The 10,918-nt window shown below is 38.6% G+C and overlaps 1 long non-coding RNA gene across 2 annotated transcripts; it reads right to left on the bottom strand.

The window, feature by feature from the left end:
* Positions 1–965: 965 nt before the first annotated feature.
* On the bottom strand, positions 966–10,650 carry LOC119535528. Of its 2 annotated transcripts, none has more exons than XR_005217192.1 (3): positions 9,867–10,650; positions 8,570–8,702; positions 966–3,747 (listed from the first exon to the last, which is right to left on the bottom strand). It is a non-coding gene; the product is annotated as an uncharacterized LOC119535528 (long non-coding RNA). The 2 variants fall into 2 exon arrangements; XR_005217193.1 differs by having other exon boundaries at positions 10,489–10,649.
* Positions 10,651–10,918: the final 268 nt, after the last annotated feature.

The raw sequence follows: 10,918 nt of genomic DNA, 5'->3' as shown, positions 1-10,918 counted from the left end.
CCGCTGTAGAAGACTGGTTGGTGGTTCCTCAGGAAGCTAAGTATAGAATTGCCTTACAACCCCGGTAATCCTGCTACTAGGGATACATGCAGAAGAACTGAAAGCAGGGATGAGAACAGACATTTGCACACCAATGTTCATAGCAACATCATTCACAAATGCCAAAAGATGGAAACAACCCAAGTGCCCATCAACCGATAAATGGATAAAAAAAAATGTGCCATATAATATGATGGAAGACTATTCAGCTGTGAAAAGGAATGAAGTCCTGATGTATGAAACAACGTGGATGGACCTTGAGGACATTATTTTGAGTGAAATAAGCCAGACACAAAAGGATAAATATTGTATGATGTCACTAGTATGACCTAAGTATATTATTATGCAAACTCATTGAGTTAGAAACTAGGATATAGGTTTCTAGGAGATAGAATGGGGGTAGAAAATGGGGAGCCAATGCTTGATTTGTGCAAAATTTCTAATTAGGGTGAATATAAATGTTTGGAAATGGATAGCGGTGATGGTAGCACATTACTGTGAGTATAATTAATGGCGCTGAATTATGTGTGTGAATCTGATTGAAAAGGGAAGCTTTGGGTCCTGTGGGTTACTAAATGGAAAGTTAGAAGACAAAACATGGGACTGTATATCAGTGAACCCTGTTGTGGACAATGAACTGGGGTTAATTGTACAAATTTAAGAATGTTTTTTCATTAATTATAGCAAATGTATGTCACTGTTACAAGGTGTTAATAATAGGGTGGTCTATGGAAAAAATTCACCTAATGAAAAATATGGACTATAGTTAATGGTAATATTTTAATATACTTTCATCAATTGCAACGAAGGTCTCTCACCATTGCAAAGTGTCAACAATTGGGGGTTATATGGGAACATTGTATTTTTCACATGACTTTTGTATAAATCTACAACTTCTCTAATTAAGAAAAATAACAATAATTTGTAAAGGCCATTACAGTAAGTGAAAGAAACCAGACACAAAGTACTACATATAGTATTATTCCATTTGTATAAAATGTAAATATAAATTTGGTGCACTTAATTAAGAAGAGAGAACATAAAATTCTGTTCATTAAAAACAAGTGAAAAAATATAGACACCGGCTGTGTAGTATAGACAGATTAAAAGACCCTGCGGGCATGGAAGATAAGGAAGAAAACATAAAGAGGGAAGACAAGCTGGAGACAGAGAAACAGAGAAACCCACACAAACACAGGGGAGAGAGAGAAGGAGGGAGGGACGGTGGGAGAGAAAGAGAAACAGAGAGAGAGAGAAGCGCAGAAAAACGGAGAGCATAAAATGTAAAGAATAACAGCTGCAAACTATGGCTTTGTAATATGTTGCCGCTAAACACCTCCATCAAGGTAAGATTTTCACAAAAGAAATTATCTAAATTATCTCAAGGACTTTCAGAGTAGATACTTGAGGTAGAAATCGAGGGCCAGTGCTCTCCCACCCTGCTTTAAAGGAGAAACAGAAATAGAACAGCTGAGCAGAAAACATTTCAAAATGGGGCTCTGTTTAGACAAGGGTATCGGGGAGGGTTTAGAAGGCTCCAGAAGCTGCTTCCAGATGCTTTCCGCCACCGCACTGCCGGCTTTTCCCATCACTTTGAGGAGAGACCGTCTCAAAACGGTGGGAAAGCCCCCAGTGGAAACAAAACCATGATTCCGGCTGAGCCAGAGCCCCCCGCTGTCCCCTCAACCCTGGTCCCCAACGGGGGACCCTCCAGGACTCCACACACGAGCAGCTGCGCCGGGAAGAGCCTGCACCATCCGTGCTGCCTTGTGAGATCCAATTAATGAATTTTTCAGGACTCTTACGAGCTGGTTTTAAAACACAGCCATTATTAAAAATTAAACTATACAAATGTATGATCGAACAAATTATGTTTTAAAAAAGTAAAAAAAAGACACTGAAAACTCATTGCCTGCTAGTTGTTTCCTGCCTCTCCCCGTGGCCTGTCCTCCTGGGGTGGACGTGGCTCGTGTCTGCGTGGCGGGAGCTCCACACGACGGAGGCCGCGTCACGCCCCAGCCTCACATCCAGGGGTGTCACCTTGAGAGCCAGCAATCGGCCATGGTCAGAGGATTTACGCCCCAGAAACCAGCAAATGCTCCAAGTCAGGTGCTTTATTTTTCGGGGAGCTAGTTGTTAGGCATTTACCAGCTCACCCCGGATGTGAGGGAGAGACCAAGGCCAATGCCAGGTTTCCCAGAGAAAAATAAATTTTATAACTCCTGAATGTGAGGGGATGGTTGAAAGTATATTAAAACAATGATTACATTGGGAACACCAATCAGTCTGATTAGTTCTGCTACAAATGCACAAGTTGTGATTCCGTTGAAGTTAGAGAATGAGGAACACAAAGGGGAACATTGGAGCAGCCAATGCCTGGGCGTAAATCGACGGTTTTCCAGTGGTCTGCTGCTTGGCGCTTGCTTCTTGTCCCTTTGGTCTAACACGGCCACACCCAGAGTAGACACAGGGTGTTGCCAACAGCTTGGGGCCGTCACCAGAATCCACCTGCTGCCAACCAAACCCGAAGCACAGACGTCTCAATGCTCCCTCGACAGCCTTTCTCCAGTAGGCTCCCGTCCGCAGGGTCACAGCTGTGAACTCTAAAAAGGAAGCCAAAAAAAAGCAGTGTGAGGAGAGAAGTCAATGTGGTGTGCGTGTGGGTGTGTGTTCACGTGTGTGCATTCTAGGGAGACGATTTCTGAATAAAAGAAATCTGTGTAGAATGCTGATTAAAAATGGGCACTGCAGGATAATGAGGTACATGGCATCTTATCCTTCAATTTTTCTCCTTTCTTAATTACTCGGCACAGGGTATATCTCTGTGAAGCTACAGTTGGCTGTGTAGGTAGAAAGGTAGATGATAGGTGGATAGATACATAGAGAGTGAGAGTGAGAGAGAGAGAGACATGATACAGATAGATGGATAGATGGTTGATAGATAAATGTTCTCCAGGCACATAAAATATATTTAATCCAGTTTATTCCAATAGACTCTAAGCTCTCAGAGGGTGTTTTCCTCTACCTTGAAAATTCCCAACAGACCTTGTCCAGGGCCCTGAGCCTAGTAAATCACCCACATATGTACCTTCCGAGGGTTGGGCCGATGAGAAGGCAACTACCTGCCTATATGACATATTTTGTGGGGTACCAGGAAAACCCTTTACTGCTAAATCCTCCCTTGCTTTCCTGAAGCACAGGGTTCATGTTTAATAATTTTAAGAGAACCTTTTATTAGTGACAGCTTTATTGATTAAAATATATCTTGGCTGAATTCAGGCCCAACAAATGGATACATGAGCTCAACACTTGCAATGGAGCACAAAAAAAAAAAAAAAAAAAAAGTGAGTAGTGTCAGAAGCAGAGAGAGAAATACTGAAAAGGGAAGTGAGGAGTTTCTTTTAAGGCCACCTTTGATTATTTTAAAACTCAACTGAAATGAGTTTTTAAATTATCTGACTGGTCTGTTCATTGATGCAGGTTTCCCTGGGGTGTGCCTTCAAGCCCAGGGGACCCCAGAGACAACGGGGTGCTTTCCAATGGGGGCAACCACGCAGCTGGCCCTGGCTTGCAAGAGGCTGCGGGTTTGCCCACTTGCGGTTTGGGGAGTTGTGAGACGGAGCGACGACCCCTCTCTCGGCGGCAGAGCTCAATCAAGCAGCTGTGGCTCTCGTTTCCCGGGTCACCCCTCCAACCACTGCAGCAGCCCTTTCGGAACAAAAATGACACAGGAGCTGTATTAGGTTTTCTCCTTTTTAAAATCTTCGGATTCTTGAATTCTCTTAATTTCTCACAATTTGAAGCTAATTCCCTTAATTCTTAATTTTGGTCCATTTCCCAAGTGACTAGCATTTAAAAGAGGTACTTTTTCCCATAAACAAATCTCACTTCCTACCCTACATCAGAGAGAAGGAAAACTCAGATTTCTGATGCAATTGACCTTTATTTTTAAAGCCCGGGGTTAAAAAGTTCTTCCCTTAATAATGTCCTCTGTATTATCATTCCATTTCCTATTAAGGGAGAGGAAACAATTTTCTGTTGTTTTTTTTTTTTAAATCACCTTCATTCTGAATTCATTATAATTCAATAGTGAATAATCTGATTTGCTTTTGAACTATCTATTAAGAAAAAGGCTGCTTAAGTAAAAAGTGAGCAAGATTACAGGGACAACATCTGGTCTACCTAAGATAAGCATTTGCACCCACTCTGTGAGAATGTAGTTGCTTACAATTAATATGAAATAGAAATACATTGTAATGCATTTGAATGTAAAATGACACAGCCACTTTGAAAAACAGGGTGGCAATTTCTTAAAAGGTTAAACATGAAGTAACCATATGACCCAGCAATTTCACTCCTAGATATCTACCCAAAATAAATGAAAACCTATGTGTATCCAAAGGCATGCACCCAGCGTTCCTAGCGGCATTGTTCATGACAGCCCAAAATCCGGAAACAACACAAAAGTCCATCTGCTAGTGAATGAAGAAACAAAATGGTGGTACAGAATTAGGGGTGCCCTATTTAAAAATGGTGTGAGCTGTATTCTTCAAGAATGTTAATGTCATTTTTAAAAGACAAAGAAAGAAAAAGTTCCAGATTAAAGGAGGCTCAGGAGACCTAACAATTAAATGCAGTACCTGACCCAAGTTTGGGTCCTGCCCCGGAGAGAGGAGAACGCTGAAGGACAGCCTCGGTCCATCAAGAGAATCGGAAAACAAATGGTGGGTTAGATGTCAGCCTTGTGCCAAGATGAGTTGTACTGTGTTTGTTAACTGTACTGTGTTATAAAAGAGAATACCTCTATTTTCAGGAAATACACACAAGTATTTTGCCCTCAAATGGTTCAGAAAACACACACACACACACACACACATTTATGAGAGCACGAGAGAGTGAGGATGACAAAGCAAATGTGGTAAAATGTTTGCAGTAGATGAATCTGAGAAAAATCATGGAGGTAATCTTGATTATACTCCTACTCTTGCAACTTCTTTGCTCATTTGAAATAATTTCCAAATAAAACGTTTAAAAATTGAAAAAATAATTCTGAATGCCACCCTTCACCCCCAGCTCCTCTTCCCAGGAGTAAAACAATGTTAACAATTTTGTATATGTATTTCCAGACCTATTTCCATACATTTTAAAATGTACATGTTCCAACATTATGAATGTGTTCATGCTGCATGAAAGAAGAAAAAGAAATAAAGGTTCAATAAAGACTTTTCTAGAAAAAAAAACAGAAAATTCATCACCAGCAGAACTGCAGAAATGTTGAAGCAAGCTCTTCAGGCAAAAGGAAAATGATGGCAGATAGAAATTTTAATCCACCCAGAGGAATGGAGAAGGCCAGAATAGGTAAACATGTGGGCAAATATAAAAGATGTTTTTTCTCCTACTTAATCTCTTTAAAAAATATTTGGCTATTTAAAGCAAGCAATGCAGTGTGTGGGGTTTATAATATATGTAGAAGTAAAATGAATGACTACAATTGCACAAAGGACAAGAGAGGAAATGGACCATTTTAAGGATCTTACATGATGTAGGCAATGATATAATATTATATCATAATATTGTGGTTAGTTAAATATTGTAAACTCTAGAGCAACCTCTAAAAAAATAAAAAATAAAAGGGTATAGCTAGTAAGCAAATAATGGAGATAATATGAAATCATAAAAAATATTCAATTGATACAGAAGAGTTAAAAAAAGAGAAGAACATGCAATTATTGTAGAACAAATAAAATGGTAAATTTTAATCCAACCCATATTGCTAATTACACAATGTAAATCATCTAAACACTTAATTAAAAGAGATTGTCAGATTAGATTAAAAAAAAAAAGCAAGACCCACCTATATGCTATCTATAAGAAACAAACTTAAATGTAAAGATATGAACAGATTAAAATAAAAGGATAATTTTTAAAATTGAAAAAAAAAATAGTAAAGGATAGAAAAGAGATCCCCTGGAAGCACTAAGCAAAAGAAAGGGAAGCGGCTGTAACAATGTTAGATGAAGTAGATTTCGGAATAAGGGATTATAATAATAAAAGGATCAATTCATCACAAAGACATAGCAAAGCAAACAGAGTTTCAAAATACACAAAGTGAAAACTGATAGAAATAGAAGAAATAGAGCAAACCAAAATAATAGGTATAGACTTCAATACTCTTCTTTCAATAATTGTTAGAACATGTAGACAGATAATCAGTAAGAACACAAAAAATTTGAACATTATCAACCAACAAATTAATTGACATTTATAAAACATTCCATCTAACAACAGCAGAATACACATTATTTTTAAGTGTACATGGAACATTTATCAAGATAGACCCTATCTTGGGTCATTAAATAAGTCTCAATAAATTTTAAATGACTGAAATCATTCATAATATATTCCTTGTCCACAATGGAATTTACTAGAAACCAGTTATAGAAAGATATCTGGAAGCACTTGAATATTTGGAAATTAAACAACATACTTCTAAAAAACACACTGGTCAATGAAGAAATCACAAGCGAAATTAGAAAATGTTTTTAACTGAATGAAAATAAGACCAGGGATGCGTCTAAAACAATGCTTAAAGAGAAATTTATAGCTTCACATGCTTATGTTGGAAAGAAGAAAACTTTAAAATAAAATACCTATGCAATAACATTAAGAAACTAGAAAAAGAAGAGCAGCATAACCCAAAGTAAGTGGTAGGAAGGAAATAACCAGAAATCAATATTATAATACTAAATGAAAATTATTAGAGAAAAATCAATGAAACCAAAAGTTGGCTCTCTAAAAAAACTCAAGACAATTGATAAATCTCTAGACTGAACAAGAAAAATAGAAGACACACCTACCCAATGTCAGTAATAGACAATCCTATATACACTAAAAGGACACTAAAGGATAACGTGAAAAATTTTAGGCTAATATATTCACCAAATTAGATCAAATGAAAATTTTTCTTGAACTATCAGAACACTCAAGAAGAAATATATAATCAGAATACCCCAGTTATATTAAAGAAATTTAATTTGTAGTTATAAACCTTCCCACAAAGGAAACCCTCAGGTATAGATGGCTTTACAGGTGAACTCCATCAAATATTTAAGGAAGGACTAAAAGCAATCCTACACAAAAGAAAAGAGAGACCTTCCAGTTTATTTCATGAAGCTAGTAGTACCCTGATACCAACTCTAGAAAAAGAAATTTAAAAAATGGAAAGCTACAGACAAATATCCCTTATGAACAAATACAAAAGTCCTTAACAAAATTTTGATAAATCAAATCCAGATACATGTTAAAAAAGAGAATACATTCTGACAAAATGGGATTTATCCAAGGAATGAAAGATAGGTTCAACATCCAAAAATCAATAAATGTAATTCATAATTAACCAACTAAAAGGAAACAGACTAAAAAGGAAAACAAAAAACATGTTTATCTCAATAGGAAAAGAAAAAACATTTGACAAATTTCAACACCCATTCAGAATTTTTTTTTAATTCTCAACAAACTAGAACTAGAAGGAAACTTTCTCCATCTAATAAAGGAAATACACCAAAAACTATTAGCTAACATCAAACTTAACAATATAAAACTGAATGTTTTCTCTCTAAGACTGGGAAGAAAGCAAGGACTGACTCAGCTTCTAGTCATTGGGAGTTGCTGGCCGTTGACATAAGGTAAGAAAAAATTAAAGTTATGTAGTTTGGAAAGAAAGAACTGAAACAGTCATTATTTATTAGTAATGTGGTTGTGTATGTAAAAAAATCCTAAGTAACCTATCGGAAAGAAACTACAACTAAGAAGCAAATTCAACAAGGTCACAGGATATAAGATCAACATACAAAGATCAATTATATGTCTATAGACTAGCAACAAACAATTGGAAATTGAAAAACCTTTAAATATATCATTTTTTTTGCAATGGCATCAGAAAACATGAATTATTTTAGGACAAACTTAGCAAAATATGAAGAGTATGTACATTGAACATGCCAAGACTTTGCTGCAATAAATTAAAGAAAACCTAAGTAAACAGTGAGCCTGGTGGATTGAGCTATCTACCCCATTTTATATGTGCTCTTAATCTTGATCTGTACTCCTGTAGATGTGATACCATTGTAGTTGGAATCTCTTGAAGATGTTATTTCAGTTAAGGTGCAGCCCAAATGAATGAAGATGGACCTTAATCCAGTTACTGGAATCCTTTATAAGCAGAAGAATTTCAGACATAGTCAGAAAAGGCCACAGACAGGAGCTGGAAGCTGGAGGTCAATAGAACCCGGAGGAGAAAGGAGAGGACATCACCATGTGATGTGAGGCAGGAAAACAAGCCAAGGAACTCCAAAAACTACTGGCAGTCAGCACCAGAATATTGTAGACTTTGGGGAGAAAGCACAGCTCTGCTGATGCCCCAGTATTGGACTTTTCTGAGCGTCAAAACTGTAAGTCAAAAATTCCTGTTGTTTAAGCCAAGCCAGTGTGTATTTGTCCTGGTGAAGTAAACTGAGACAGAGAGGCATACCATGTTCATAGTTGCGTTAGCTCAATAGTGTTAAGATGTCAATTCTCTCAGCTTGATCTGGAGATTTAATGCAAATGCAATTAAAACTCCGGCAGGATTTTTTGGTATAAATTTACATAGAAATGCAAGGAACCTAGAAGCAAAAAAAAAATTGGAAAAGAAGAACAATTACTATTGATTTCAAGACTTAATATAAAGCTAAAATAACCAGCGGTGTAGTTTTAGCATAAGGCAGAAACATACAGATCCATGAAACTGAATTGAGATCCCAAAATAGCCCTACACGTAAATAGAAAATTGGTTTTTGACAAAGATGCCAAGAAATCAATGGGGAAAAATGGTCTTTTTAACAAATGGTTGAAATCAATTCAGAAAAGATAGACTCTGTTTCTAATTGTCTGGAACAATTGAATTTTCATATGCAAAAAAAAAGAGCCTCGTCCTTTATGTCATACCACATAATCTCCAAAGGTTTCCTTCACCTAAATGGGAAATCTAAAACTATAAAACTTCTAGAATAAAAGAGGAGAAAAATCTTTGTGATTTTGGTCTAGGCAAAGATTTCATCGATAGGACATAAAGTGCACAAACCATGAATAAAAAGTTAATAATTTGGAGACATTTGTCAGAATTTAAAACTTTTGCTTCTCAAAATACACTGCTAAAAAATAAAAAGGCAAACCACAGATTGGAAAAAAAAGATTTGCAAACATATATCTGATAAAGGACTTACACGTAGAATTTGTACAGAATCCTCAAAGCCTAATAATAGGACAAAAACCTGAATATTTAAATGGGTAGAAGATTCAAACATTTCACAAAAGAGGATATACCAATGGCAAATGAGCACATGAAAAAAAAATGCTCATTAATCATTAGGGAAATGCAAATAAAGCCACAGTGGTTACCACTACCCACTCTCTACAAAGGAAGTAGCTGGAACTCCCCTGCGTTGCTGGTAGGAAGGCACTTTGGAAAACAGTTTGTCAGTTTCTTACAAAGTTATATACATTCTTACCTCATGACCCAGCAATTCTACTTCTAGATATGAACCCAAGAGAGATAAAAATGCATTTCCCCTGGAAGACACGACTTTCCATAGGAGCTTTTTTTCATAATAGTTCAAAACTGCAAACAAACCCAACGTCCATCGGCAGGAGAATGGAATAACTAATTGTGGTATGCTACCTGACAATATAAGGCAACAAACTGCAGACACCCACAACAATGCACTGCTCTGGAACCGTGTTTTGCTCCTTCTTGTCCTCCGACCCTCTTGCCCACCCTCTCCACCTACCAAGACCTCCTTGGGGTGAGGAACAGTCTCCTCTTTTCCACCTTCTCCCCTGTGCCTCGAATGGAGCCCAGCGTGGTGTGGGAACCCAGTAACTATTTGTTGAATGGCTTTTATTGCCTTTCAATGTTTATGAAGTTCTCCTTTTTGCCAAACCAGCTTATACATTCTTGGGTGTTGGGTTCCTTGCTTGGGCTCTCAGTTTTCATGGCCACCCTTCATTGTGACTGGAAGCCCGCGGCAGAATTTCCAAGGAAGGAAAAGAAAGCTCCGTCTCCTGCTCCCTTCTTCTCTCCCCATGCCAAGTTTTCTCCCGTCCCCCCTTTCAGCTCAGGCACGGTGCAAGCGCCATCTCCAGTGCTCAAATTATATGCTCCTTTGGTCAAACTTCAGGAGCCAACTTGCAATTTGCCTATTGCTGCATGTCCCGGCTCTCTCGCTGTGGCTTGGGCTCACTGACAATCATGGGCTTGCAAAGGAGATTCCGTACACCAGGAGGCTGGGTGGTGGCAAGGGGCCCTTTCCTCGGACACCCTGTGGCATTGGCCGGGCCCTGCTGGCCCCCTGAGAGCAGCCCAGAATGCCTCCCGAGAAGTTCCTTAGCTTCCCTTCCAGATGAGCAGACCTTTCATCCTTAGGTGTCTGGGGTTTGGGCCTCCAGAGATGGAGTTCCGGAAGGCCATGCCCCCTGGAAGCCGCTGAGTTTTCACCGGTGGGGACCCTGATGTGTTTTTCATTCAGTTCAAAATGTACTGAACTGTGCCCGGAGTCCCACAGCCGCTGAGAAGGAACTCGGGGCAGAGAGCACTGCCCGCGGTGGCGGGGGCAGAGGTTGCTGCAGTTCACCGGGCCAGCAGCCAGGGAGATTGTTTTCTCTTGGAATAGATGACTGTTTCTGCTTTATTTTTGGTTAGATCATGGACTCACAACACAGGCATGCCTTTGCTTTTGTTAATTCAACTAATCCATTTCCCAGAATGAGCATCTAGCTTCTTGTTTGATTACATCCACCAGTGTCTGTGTGTGTGTGCAGGCGTGCCTATGTGTGCCAACCG

This window comes from Choloepus didactylus, chromosome 5 (genome assembly GCF_015220235.1).
Source record: "Choloepus didactylus isolate mChoDid1 chromosome 5, mChoDid1.pri, whole genome shotgun sequence".
In the NCBI taxonomy this organism is placed as follows: domain Eukaryota; kingdom Metazoa; phylum Chordata; class Mammalia; order Pilosa; family Megalonychidae; genus Choloepus; species Choloepus didactylus.
The sequence above is the reverse complement of the archived record's forward strand: the minus strand, read 5'-3'. Positions and strand labels throughout refer to the sequence as shown.